Below are 13,877 nucleotides of genomic sequence, written 5' to 3'. Positions count from 1 at the left end.
AGAGTGCAGACTCAGTAATATGCCAGAAACCAGCTGCAATTGATGGACTTCACTGACTTAAAGCGCACCTGTCAGCAGGATTGTGCTCAGTACACCACATACACTGTCATGTGGGCAACATTACACTGATTAAAATGATACCTTGATTGATGTAATCCGTGCTGTGGTTCTTGTGTAATCTTTACTTTCAGTTTGGAGATAATGATATGCTCGTGCTCCAGGGCAGCTTGTGGGGGCGTTCTATCTGGTGCTCTGCTTACATATTCATCTGTATGCTCTTATGACAGCTCACTGTGCCTTCACTGACCTGCCTCCTATTTTACCTAGCCCCGCACTACTAGATGCATTATGTAAAATAGGAGGCAGGTCAGTGAAGACACAGAGCTGTGCAGAGAGAAAGGCTTCGCCCTACTGGTCTCCTTTATAAGTTGGAAGATCATTACATACAATTTCAGTGCTATCATTGTTACCTATATTTTTGTTTGAACATATTCCTAGGAACAGCAAAAACAGCTCATGTAATGCAAATATCTATAAATTCAATGATTTGTGGTCTGCAACAGCCCCAATAAAAATGAGCTTATTGGTGAATCTGGTTGTTACATGGCTGTTAACAGTCCTGAGTCTGGTGTGGTTGCTCTGCGACCCAGAATGGAAAAGTGGCGACGTTTATATTAAAGAGGTGGTCCAGCAACTGAAATGTATTTTCTAATTATCTATCCTTACACCCTAACCACTATTGGAATTTGCTTTATTACAAATATCCAAATACCCTACACTTCTCCCTATCTAGTTCATCCCTAAATGTGTTTTTTTTTTACTGTAATGTTTCGTTTGAAAGGAGTCTCAAATATGACACTACAGGATGCTGGAGCTGCACTCAATCCCCACAGCATTCATTACCCCTCCTGGAACAGGATGTCGTCAGGGGGCAGCGCTGCAGTTACTGACTAGTTTCTTGAATCACCTTCCCCTCTGAAGATGTCTTGGATCCTGCGTTATAGATGCTGTGGGAGATGTGAGTGCTGCCCCCACACCATGCATCTATGTCCACTGCCGCCATAGCGTGTAACTGAAAGAAGATGTTGTCAGGATGTGGAGATAGAATCAGTGTGTGACACCAGCATTACCCCACAGCTTTTAGCACTGCACTCAAACGAATCATCATCAAGGGGCGGCATTGGTGCTACTCACTGCTTCTATCACCAACCCCTGCTAGTGACTCATTTGAGGGTGGTGCTAGAAGCTGTGGAACGGCATTGGCTACTCGCTGCTTCTATCTCCATTCCCTGATGATATCTTCTTTCACAGAAGCTACTTTGGCGGCGGAGATAAAAACTGAGAGCCGGCGCTGCACTCACATCTCCCACAGTGTCCATCACCCAGTATCCTGGACGTCTACAGAAGGGGGCAGTGATGTAAGAAACTAGTAAGTAACTGCAATGCTTCCCCTTTGAGGTCCTTTTCCAGGAGAGGCAATGGATGCTGCGTGATGTGAGTGCAGCCCCAGTCTCCTATGACGTCACATTTTAGAATCTTCTCAAACAAAGAGTCACAGGAAGTACAGTAAAAAAAAACAAATTTAGACATTAACTAGATAGGGAAAAGTGTAGGATAGTGCGTAATAAAACAAATTACAAAAGTGGTTAGGGTGTAAAGATAGATATTTAAAAAATACATTTTAAGTGCCTGACCACCCCTTTTATTTATTTAAATAAGGATGTTCCCCATACAAGGGGCAGGGCTTAAAATGTCTTGTTAATTGGATATAAATATTGGTAAATATGCTAAAAGCACTGTGTTCAATATGTTCCTTCTACAGGACTAAACAGTAAAAAATGACAGTCACTCTGCATCAGTAATATGATTGACCCACATTCAGCTGCTTAACTTCTATCACAGACTACATAAAGCAAGATTTGTAGTTTACTACTTCAGGTGCACAGTTGTCCTTTTTTAATAGTGTGCAATCTTACTGCATTTTTTTCATTAACATTCTACCCGTGGGCACCCTCTTACCCGTGGGGTCATTTTATTGCACAGTCCAAATAATGAATGTCTACATTATATTTTATAAAAACAAAATAATATTGCACTCCACAATGTAAATTTTGCAGGCCTTCCATGTCCATGATTTACATTATTAATAGCAGCTGCCCAGGTTGGGACGTTTTTGCATATGAGAGTGGAATGGATCATGACACACCTGTTCCTGGAAATCTTCCCTAGATGCAATAAATGTGCTGCCAGCAATCAACAAATATGACTAAAATAAATAAAAGTTAATTATAAATTTATCATCACAGGAGAAGATATGCATAGATGCAATCATTCTTATATAATCCTGTAACCACAGATGATGGCACTGGACACATATGTATTCTATTGTATGTGTAGAATTATAGATAGTGTATCTATAGTATTATTCTGTGCTTTTCTACACTAATTGGCAGAAAAGAACAATGCGCACCATTAAAAGTATTGTGTACTTTGCTGGCAAAGGGGTAAAGCAGGTAAACACAGCTTACTAGGACTATGACCACATTTGAACACCATTTTACAGTAGACATAAAGTAAAAGGTGTAAACATTGAGAGTTCAGTAACCTTGTAATTACTTTGCTTTACCTTCCTTGAACTCAGAAGCTTAAAGAGGGCTGTCCATCGTTAGGAACAACTTTTCTTTTTAATTAAATGAATGTAATTGAGGCAAAAAAAAATATTTTTTGCAATTCGGTTTCATTAAAAAATGGCACCATCTAATTTTTGGCGGCAGAATGAGTGAACTGAGAATCTGTCAGCTTGCTATGATTGGTCTGACAGGGAGTTTATAACTCTTTTTTCTTTCTTTTTCTGAGCTTTTCTCAGCACAGATCAGATCAACATTAAATGTGCAGAGAACCAAAAGGCCTGTGAAAGCTAAATGGTGCAAAATGTACAATGAAACCCAATTGTAAAAATGATTTTCAGCTCCAAATATATTAGTTGGAAAAATGAATTTATCCCCAAAATTTGACAACCTCATTAAATTTGTTCTTGGATGGAGTGACAGAAGTCCGTTTTCACTATAGATATAGGTTCCTGTAGTGAGATCCTCATCTACATTCATCCCATGGCTAGGCCATAAATGTACATGATGTGAATACCCCTTTAAGTAAAAAAAAAAATGTGGCACTGTATTGTGAATAATCCAAACATTAACTTTTTTAACCCATTAAGTAATTTTTAATTAAGAAAAGAACTTAACTACTTTTTTCTTCCCACACCACATGCTGGCAAATAACTATCGAAAGCACCTCTACGGTATGAGGACTCCAAAAACAACTCACCACTTTAGAGCGTTCTGTATCCCGTTGATGACTGATTTGGGGATGTAGAGAGATATTAGGTGAACTGAAGTCACAGATGGAAAAATGTATCAATGACTCAGATACTCAAGTACTCTGTGAGTTAAATAAAAATCCTTTGGTAGAACACCTTTTGGTGCCAGAAATGGATTTAGTGTATTTGCATATGCCGAACAGGATTACACAAGTACATGAATAGTGTATAACTAATACAGTTCTGAGTCGTCATAAAAGTACACAAAGTGCACATAAATGGAAGGTTGCATCTTATTTTATGTGTTTGTGCCTTGTGTTATGCAATGGTTAGCACCGTGCATAATGAACAGATACATTTTTGCTAGAAATCAGAATAAACATGTCCATTTTTTGATTTTCTGCCTCTAAGAAAAGGGGTGAAATGTAGCTACTTACTGAATACTTCTTCAGAGGCACCAACATCTTCAGTAAGAGAGTCAGTCCATTGTGTCATGGCAGTGATTCCTCAGCAGCAGAATTTTATCAGCAAAGTTTTCCAGTCTTGGTTACAGCAGTAGCTTTCTCTGTGATGATAAAGCAATGATTTTACATACTGATTTGTAAACTGATTTCTATACCCAGGGTTAATGCAGTTCCAGGAAGTTTAAGCTCAGCCATTATGTAGAATGAAGATGCAGCAGAAAACAGGCAAGTCAAGTAAGTGCTTAGTTAAGTTGGAAAAGTCTAACAAACCTGAATTAATCATGTATTATTTGCCGTACGTTGAGTCACACAGAAATGTAGATTACTTCTATCAATCCGATGTTTTGCCACACATAAGCGTCACCCATTAGTAATGCCTTGGGAGACTGGTATAAAGGGCGGCACCGCTTCATAATTGTGGATTCTTTCCAAGGTATATAATCGTTCTGCTGGCAAGCAACCGTCTTCTCTTCCCAGGAAGCACTGTTTCTAAAAAGCAAACTTGTGCACTTGTCTAAGATCTGAATAAGAAAAGAAATGAGACCACCTGGCCTGTCAGTTGCATAGATGTTACCCTAATATAATATAATTATTATTTTTTTAATGGCAGAAATAGATTGATGGTATGTGCCATTACGTTATGATCCTTCAAAGCTCAACCAATGGGAACATGTTGGTGCCTTAGTCAGATAAGGTATTTTGCAGCACTCACTGCCCCACCAAATAATTAAGTGATAATGATAGTGATTGGGTCATTGGTATTGAAGGGGTTAATAAAAACATTTCTGGGTCAAGTACTTAGTGTCCCATGGTTTATTCATCTCATCCCCACCCTCTGCCCAAATCAGTGGTCCACAACTTGGTTGGAAGCAGCTGAGAGGGAACCTGCCATAAAGACTGCCAGGGCAGGTGTGCAGTCACCAAGGCTGGGTTAACATAGTGTTTTCTCCTACATTCAGTGGCCCTGTCAGGTCCTCCGTTCAAACCCCCCGTAAAACGGGATTTGGACATATGCACCGATGGGGGCATTGACTATAATGATGCAGACGGAGTCAGTCACAGTGTGTCCTGTCGTGCATTATTTTCAGTCATATACGTCTATTGGAGGTGGGCACCAAGACGTAGTCTACTACGTCTTGGTGCTGCCTAAATTAGACAAATAAAATAATGCACAACAGAACACACTGTAACTCTATCTGCATCACTGCATTCAATGGCCCCATCAGCACATTCGCCTGGATCCTGTTTTGCAGAGGGTTTGGATGGAAGACGCGACAAGGCCACTGAATGTAGGAGAATATGCCATGTGAACCCATCTTTAGGTGAGATTCCCACTGTTGGCTTCATTTTCTCTGAAGTTATGTGTTGGACTGTGGCTACAGTCAGGATGTATACTGAGGAACCCATTGTATAAAGAAAGTTATACATAAGGCTATACTTTTCTTTGCATTTCCCTAGGTATAAGAAAGCATAGTTAGCTGTGCTGTCCTATACACTTAAAAAAACGGTAAGCAGATGAATACCTGCCAGACCAAGGCCGAAAGAACACACTTTTAGCCTCTCTCTGGTGAAATGGAGCCTATGACAACGTTAAAATGTACACTGAGAATATCACCCGATATGTATAGTACAGTCACAGTGTGCACCTAGTCTTACACTCACATGGACAGTCATGCCAATCAGAGACAATCTTATGCACATATACACGTAAACTCAAGCACACACCAATCTTACATACTTTGGACTGGTGACATCAGGGAGATTCTGAGAAGTTCTGTTTTTGTATAAATTTGCCCATTTGTATAGGTAGTATGTAAAACACTAATAACCTAATGCATTTCAATCACAAGTAGTGCATATGACTCCATCATACCCCTAAATTAGCAGATTGGATTACAGAATTAGGCCACAAAATAAGTTTAGACTCCAAACTCTTAATAAATATAGGCTCACTAGTACCCTAAAAGTACAAACCCCAGACTAGACCCAAAAATATATTCAGACTACATAATAAATTTAAATCCCAATGCCAGGTAGAAAACAGAACGCAACAGATCATGAACTATAAAGCCCTTAAATAGATTTAGACCTAGACTAGAAACCCTAAACTTATACAGACCTCAGACCAACCATCTTAAATTTATAGCCCCCAACCTGACCCATTGAGGTAACACAGAATTCAGTAGCGACACACTATATAATATGAAATCCTGACCAGACCCCTTAACCAAGAAAAGAGGAGGCACCGGACCAAGACAAGTGATGTCCATCGGACCCTACTGCTCCATAGGTGAGTATTATAAAACGTCTATTTCTTGTCTTGCAGGCCGGATTGGGGGCATATATACAGGATATTAGAATGCAGTATATCAGGGCTGAAAGGTACCGGCCTTACCTCATATGGACAAACCTGGTGACAGGTTCCCTTTAAGTGGCATGATCATGGTGGGGCAGTTAGTCAGGTGATCATCACAGCCAGGGGCCTACTGAAGGCTTCAAAGACTTTGTGTTGCTCAAGCTTTGTGTTGATCATTTTCAAAGATCTTTGTGTTGCTATGAAGCCCAGAAACATACAAATTTGAAATACTTGCTTTTTTCCAAGTTAAAAATAAATAATAAAATAAAAAACAAATCCATTTTGTATCACCATGCCTGCAATAATCCATCTACAAAAATATAAAGATATTTAACCCAACTTAAACATTGCAAGGAGATAAAAATCGAAACCCCAGAATTGCCATTTTTTTATCGCCACTCTTCCCCCAAAAGATGCAACAAAAAGCGATCAAAACATTGTATGAGCCCCCAAATTTTATTAATAAAAATGGCAGTTCACCTTGGAAAAAACAAGATTCGCCGGTTTCTGAGCAGAGAATGGCGGTGATGTATGTAGGAGGGTGGCAGGCTGAGAAGACGCCGAGTCAACAAGGGGTTACTAAGTCATGGTTTTAGATGTGTTATAGATTTGTGTTTTTTATTTGATAAAAATGTTTGCTGTGTGTTATCCCTATGCCCGTTATTGTATGCCGTTTCTCCTATAGGCTCTGCCTAAGGCTGTCCCTGAGATGCGGGAGGTCTACCCAGAGGGGGAACTTTATAATAGGTAGGGATTTACAGTGGGTACGGAAATTATTCAGACCCCTTTATATTTTTCACTCTTTGTTTCATTGCAGCCATTTGGTAAAGTCTAAAAAGTTCATTTTTTTTCTCATTAAAGTACACTCTGCACTCCATTTTGACTGAAAAAAGAAATATAGAAATTTTTTGCAAATTTATTAAAAAAGAAAAACTAAAATATCACATGGTCATAAGTATTCAGACCCTTTGCTCAGTATTGAGTAGATGCACCCTTCTTCTTGGGAATGATGCAACAAGTTTTTCACACCTGGGTTTGGGGATCCTCTACCATTCTTCCTTGCAGATCCTCTCCAGTTCCGTCAGGTTGGATGGTGAACGTTGGTGGACAGCCATTTTCAGGTTTCTCCAGAGATGCTCAATTGGGTTTAGGTCAGAGCTCTGGCTGGGCCAGTCAAGAATGGTCACAGAGTTGCTCTGAAGCCACTCCTTTGTTATTTTAGCTGTGTGCTTAGGGTCATTGTCTTGTTGGAAGGTGAACCTTCTGCCAAGTCTGAGGTCCAGAGCACTCTGGAAGAGGTTTTCATCCAGGATATCTCTGTACTTGGCCGCATTCATGTTTCCTTCAATTGCAACCTGTCGTCCTGTCCCTGCAGCTTAAAAACACCCCATAGCATGATGCTGCCACCACCATGTTTCAATGTTGGGATTGTATTGGACAGGTGATGAGCAGTGCCTGGTTTTCTCCACACATACCGCTTAGAATTATCACCAAAAAGTTCTATCTTCATCTCATCAGACCAAATAATCTTATTTCTCATAGTCTGGGATTCCTTCATGTGTTTCTAAGCAAACTCTATACAGGCTTTTATATGTCTTTCACTGAGGAGAGGCTTCCGTCGGGCCACTCTGCCATAAAGGCCCAACTGGTGGAGGGCTGCAGTGATAGTTGACTTTGTGGAACTTTCTCCCATCTCCCTACTGCATCTCTGGAGCTCAGCAACAGTGATCTTGGGGTTCTTCTTTACCTCTCTCACCAAGGCTCTTCTCCCACAATTGCTCAGTTTGGCTGGACGGCCAGGTCTAGGAAGACTTCTGGTGGTCCCAAACTTCCTCCATTTAAGGATTATGGAGGCCCCTGTGCTCTTAGGAACCTTGAGTAATGCAGAAATTCTTTTATAACCTTGGCCAGATCTGTGACTTGCCACAATTCTGTCTCTGAGCTCCTTGGGCAGTTCCTTTGAGCTCATGATTCTCATTTGGTCTGACATGCTCTGTGAGCTGTGAGGTCTTATATAGACAGGTGTGTGCCTTTCCAAATCAAGTCCTATTAGTTTAATTAAACACAGCTGGACTCCAATGAAGGAGTAGAACCATCTCAAGGAGGATCACAAGGAAATGGGCAGCATGTGACTTAAATATGAATGTCTGAGCAAAGGGTCTGAATACTTATGACCATGTGATATTTCAGTTTTTCTTTTTTAATAAATTTGCAAAAAGAACTACATTTCTGTTTTTTTTTCAGTCAAGATGGGGTGCAGAGTGTACTTTAAGAGAAAAAAAAATGAACTTTTTAAAATTAACCAAATGGCTTGCATGAAACAAAGAGTGAAAAAATTCAAGGGGTCTGAATACTTTCCATACCCACTGTGTTTGCACTACAGTACTTAGACATTAGATAGTTAATTAAGGGATTACATCATTAACTGGGAGGGGTTTAGAATAGTTTTTAACAGAAAACAATTCCAGGTTGTAGACAGTCTGGTTGGAGAGAGGGAAAGTCAGAGGGACTTAAGCAGTGAGACTGCCAATAGGGGAGGTCTGTGGCAAAGCCACCCTAGTTCTGGGTTCACGACTGGATTAGCACAGGACTGGTGCAGGTCCTGTTCCGTACTAGAGAAGAGAAAGAGCGGAGTGTTGGAGGAAGACTAAACAGACAGGGAAACAGTCCTAGGCTAACAGCCTGTCAGAGGTGCTCAAGGTGAGGTCTCCATATCCCTCATGGGAAGATTCTCAGCTGGGTCACAGAAGAAGTGGATGATGATGGGTCTCAGGACAGGACGAGAACGAACACTGGAAAGGCACATAACCAAAGGTACTTCACTGACTAAAGAACATATCTTAATCTGTATGCTGCAGCCGTGTGTAGAAGAATTGCACAGTAAAAGTGAGTCTGTTAACCCGGATCTATGATCTCCTTTCTTGTTTGAAGTCGGTTCTGGTCCCAAGGACAATGTAACAGAGAGTGCAGTAAATCCTCCGGTGCAGCACACACTCCTGTCTCGGTCCTTAATAGAAGAGGGGGTACTGGGCGAAGAGAAAAGAGTTTCGGCCCACAGCGTGTCGGTAACTGCCCTGGGTGCCCCCCTCTTCAATGTATGTGTAATACATACTCCAGGGCAGAAGCCTTTTTAGTGGGTATGCCTCGATCCATATAAGTATATGGAGCGAGGGAATGGCCGTTTAGTGGGCGTGGTCATCCAATGGGCACAGCTGTCTAGTAGGCACGGCCTTCCTCTATACATTTGTATGGAGCGAGGCCACGCCCACTAGACGGCTACTGTCCGGGAGTATGCATATCACATACAACACTGCCGTTCCCGACTCAGAAACTGGTGAATCCTCGCAGCGCACAGTGCAGAGTGACAGCAGACTTTTCATTTTATACCTGGCAACCTCTTTAAAATTATTCTCCAGGACTTCTATAAGGCAACTGATTCCCATGTCAGTGTGAAATGGTAAATATTGCAACATTTCTTCTATGAAGATGATGCAGATAGCAAAGTTGCAAAAAGTTCAGCAGTAAAATTTTTTGATATACACTTATAAGTTTCCAGATAATACTTTATAGGGGTTGTCCAGTACTTTTATATTTATGATCTAACCTGGCCTACATCATCAATATCACATCTATGGGGATCCAACACCCTGCATCCCGACCGATCAGCGCTATCACTTCCGGCTGGATGTAAACAGTGTATGGAGCAGGAACAGCTCAGCTCCGTACTCTTTGTAGTGGTTGTGCTCAACTTCACTAAGTAGTGTATGAAGGCATGCTGTACCTGCTCTGTACGCTGTATGCAAACAGCCAAAGTGGGAGCTACAATGATCGGTGGGGTTGCCAGGTTTCGGATTTCCAATTGATATTGGTTACCTCTCTTGAAGCTTCCCATATACATTAATTGTCAAATGTTCCTTTGGCAGACAGCTATGTCTACCCCTACATATATATAGGAACACACAGCTTAGCCAAGCGTTGCTGTGTTCTCTTTGAGAGATTCGCTGCCAGACTCCTGCAGACCAGAACAGCAGCGAAGGTGCAGTACTGGAACTTAAGAGGATGTGTAAAAATATTTGCACATGGCATCTTTTTAAGGTGGGTCTGCTTCGAAACACAACAAAAAAAGCTCTCAGAAAATGCTCAAAACAATGAGTATATGCATTTCTACGTAAAAAGAACCTTGTGTGCATATGCTCAGACTTTTGAGCATCTTTTAACTGCTTCAGGTTTCAATAGACACCAAGCAGGCAAAAGAGGTGAGCTGATAATTCTTTTTGTTTCTTTTTTATTTCTATATAGCGCCAACATATTCTGCAGTGCTTTACATACATCATCACTGCTGTCCCCATCGGGGCTCACAATCTAAATTCCCTATCAGTATGTCTTTGGAGTGTGGGAGGAAACCGGAGAATGCCCACGCAAACACAGGGAGAACATACAAACTCCTTGCAGATGTTGTCGTTGGTGGGATTTGAGCCGAGGACCCCAGCGCTGCAAGGCAACAGTGCTACCCACTGAGTCACCATGCTGCCCTATTCTTCAGACATTTTCCCCTCTGAAGAAACTCCATTTTTAAAATACAAGTCAATAAGAAGACTCAAAAGATTTTGAGCATTTTCCCAGCATTTTCGCTTCAGAAACATCCAGTGGAAAAAAAATGACTGGAAAAAACACTACAAAAGACGACCCAGATAATGGAAAAGTACTCAAAAATAATGATGATGGTCAAAAATTACTAACAAGCACTCCGGAAACGACCAAGAGATGCCACAAAGGCGCTTCAGGACAAAAAATGCCGACTTGTCCTCCTCTTGGAAAACTCGTCTGGTTCACCCGCTTGGAAAAGACATCTTGTGCACATACTCTAACAGCTATGATTGTAATTTTATAGGCACAAAATCCTATTGGAAAATAATATTTTAAGCTGGATATACCTTTAATAAAAATCTGACACCTTTTGGTTGCTTAAAATAAATCATAGAAAAATGGAGAAAAATGAAGGCAGAGTATTTGATACAGATACTAGTGGATATAGACAGCTTAAATTTTGTGTTTATAACATCTTACATTACCATAAATACTTAGGAAATGTTAAAAAGAAACATTTCTTTAAAATGACTTAATTTTAAAAAATAAATAAGAATTAATGTACAAGTTACCTGACTGCAACCAGTATAGAATCTAACTGAACATTGCACTTCACTGCAGGTTAGCAAGAGGACAAATAAAAAGTATTTAATGAGCGTGCCCTGGGCCAGACTGCGTGCGCTCAGCTCTGCACATCTACAGACATTCCCTGGCTGCTACAATTCTCTCGATGAATCCTGGTGGTTCCCAAGGCAAACATCTTAATGATATGCTATTTTCTCCATTTATTTCAGAGATTTTAACCTAAGACTAGGAATTTTACAAATGCAAAAAAAAATTTAAATAAAACAATCTGTATTTAATGTTATACTATATAACCTACATAGCTTTTGCTCCTTTTTTGTCTAGTTTTGTGGTTTTGTGCCTGTTTCTTGTTCGTGCCATATTTATCTTTTCACTTGCTCTTTTTTTTAACGTCACCTCTTTATGGGTTTGTCTGAAGCTTATTTATTTTGCACGGTGGCTCAGTGGTTAGCACTGCAGCCTTGCAGCGCTGGGGTCCTGGGTTCAAATCCCACCAAGGACAACATCTGCAAGGAGTTTGTATGTTCTGCCTGTGTTTGTGTGGGTTTCCTCCGGGTTCTCTGGTTTCCTCCCACACTCCAAAGACATACTGATAGGGAATCTAGATTGTGAGCCCCAATGGGGACAGTGCCAATAATGTCTTTAAATTGTCTGAATTGTAAAGCGCTGCGGAATATGTTGGCGCTATAGAAATAAAAAGATTATTATTGTGGTCAGGTTTTAACTTTACAGATGTTTTTGGCTGATTTCTCAATTGGGACATTTCGAAATATCTCTACATTGTTGTAGAAAAATGTACTGCAGTCCTTGGAGCTATTTTAGGTACGCTAGAATTCAATTCCCCATCTAACCCTGAAATTTTTGCAACATTTTGCCAAAAATTGACTTTAGCTTAAAAGTCACAAATAAAGGTTCAAGACAAAAATAAAGACAATTTCATGAACGACTTGCACCATTGTGAAGAAGTTAGTTCAAAAAGTCAACTACAAATACCGCAAGTTAAATAAAGAAAAGTGACTTAAAAAAGCGAGAATAATGAATCAGGGACATAATTCTTAAGACAAGGGCAATCTTTTGACTCATACTTCTCAGTGCTGACCAGGAGTTGGGTATACTTGTTCTCTACTCTGACTGCTAAAAGTGAAAAGAAACTCAATTAAGATACAGTAACTTCATGGTAAAACAAAATTCTTTAACTCAAGGTCTAGTATATAGTTATCAAGAACAAAAAAGTTTATTGCTGAGACAGAGAATCCCTAGAAGCCTAACTGCAATACAATCCAAAAATAACATTTATAAGATAATCTGAACTTTATAAAAGTGATCTTAGTATGTAGAAATGATATCAGAGAGATCTGAGTTTTGTTAGAAATTAGCGTGGTCTAAAACATCTACACTGGAAATTTTAGATTGAACGTACTAATAACAAGACCAGATCAATAGTGGAGTAAGCCCCTAGAGAAAACATTTGGTGGCGACTCATCTCCTTTATTTTAGAGGTGGCAGCCTTCCATTCCTTTTAGAAAATCAGGCTGAATGGCCTTTACATTGGCCGATTTATGCCCATAAATATTTTTAAGTAAATTGGCAATCATTTAATTACCTTTTCACATAGGCCAATGAAAACTAGACGGGGACAGAACGTTAATTAATAAGATCATTCTGTGCTCATATAGCATGCTTGTTGTTTGCAGGATATGTTCTATTTACACAGGGTGATGTACTGTGGACAACAATGATTTCCTTGTCGACATAAGCAATCCCATTCTCCAACGAATCCCATTTTGCTCTTAAGTCGGTTGATTGGAGGCATGTGCACCAGAGCCAATGATTAAGAACCAAGGCCAATGATTCTCATGGACCCTGTATTGCTAAATTTTAGCTCATATAATTGGGCCTTAACAAGAGCCAAGGTGGAACTGTTATGGTTAGCTCCTCCTCTGAATGAATGGCCAAGTCAAGCAAAGGCTGTTTTGATTGATAAGTTCTGTTGATTGAATGATTGCTAACCAGAATATGGTAAAGAACATTTACCCTCCCTTTAATCTGGTCACGTGTTATTAGGTCATCTGGTCAGGTGGATTTGTTAAGCCATAGGTCATGCTGAGCAGTACGGACCAGATTTGTTGGTGCAAAGGAGCAGGACAATAGAACGTTACATGGAACAGTAGAGATCAATAGAGCAGAGTATGCAAGATGGAAGGTGGATCAACAAAACTAGAATTACTAGATGCAGCAGAGCCAAATATGTGTCAGGACACAGAAACAACAGAGTTGAGTAAGCAATCAAGCATCTTGTTACAGGAGAATTGATGGTCTGGACAGCACTTAGAAAATCTGAGACGAGTAAGCTGGCAGACACCTTGATACAGTAGAGTTGAGGATGAGGATGGTGCTTTGCAATACAAAGACCAGTAGGCTGGCAGCTCCCTTAATAAAATATAGTTGAGCGTCTGTACAGCAACTTAAAAAAGCATGAAAAAGGAGGAGGGTGCACATTAGTATACAGTATATGACACCCTCCTCCTTTGTCACTAATATTATGCTAAAGCATTGATTATCTTGG

At 40.2% G+C, this 13,877-nt stretch overlaps 1 protein-coding gene and 1 long non-coding RNA gene across 6 annotated transcripts in view; one reads left to right on the top strand and one right to left on the bottom strand.

The window, feature by feature from the left end:
• Positions 1 to 4,199, bottom strand: part of BCL6 (BCL6 transcription repressor) — a 79,609-nt gene extending 75,410 nt beyond the window's left edge. For 2 of the 5 annotated variants that reach the window (XM_073675192.1, XM_073675196.1), the window contains exons 1-2: positions 4,054 to 4,199; positions 3,757 to 3,884 (exon numbers count right to left, since the gene is read on the bottom strand). The gene's annotated coding sequence lies outside the window, so the exon portion shown is untranslated. Of the gene's footprint in view, positions 1 to 3,327; positions 3,424 to 3,756; positions 4,030 to 4,053 lie in introns of those variants that run through there. The other 3 variants (XM_073675193.1, XM_073675194.1, XM_073675198.1) reach the window with 3 other exon arrangements.
• Positions 1,211 to 13,875, top strand: LOC141259347 (uncharacterized). The gene is made up of 3 exons (XR_012318407.1): positions 1,211 to 1,429; positions 3,943 to 4,017; positions 11,348 to 13,875. It is a non-coding gene; the product is annotated as an uncharacterized lncRNA (long non-coding RNA).
• Positions 13,876 to 13,877: the final 2 nt, after the last annotated feature.

Source organism: Phyllobates terribilis, unplaced genomic scaffold (assembly GCF_046119375.1).
Source record: "Phyllobates terribilis strain yellow unplaced genomic scaffold, ASM4611937v1 Scaffold_3__8_contigs__length_932513732, whole genome shotgun sequence".
Taxonomy (NCBI): Eukaryota; Metazoa; Chordata; class Amphibia; order Anura; family Dendrobatidae; genus Phyllobates; species Phyllobates terribilis.
The sequence above is the reverse complement of the archived record's forward strand: the minus strand, read 5'-3'. Positions and strand labels throughout refer to the sequence as shown.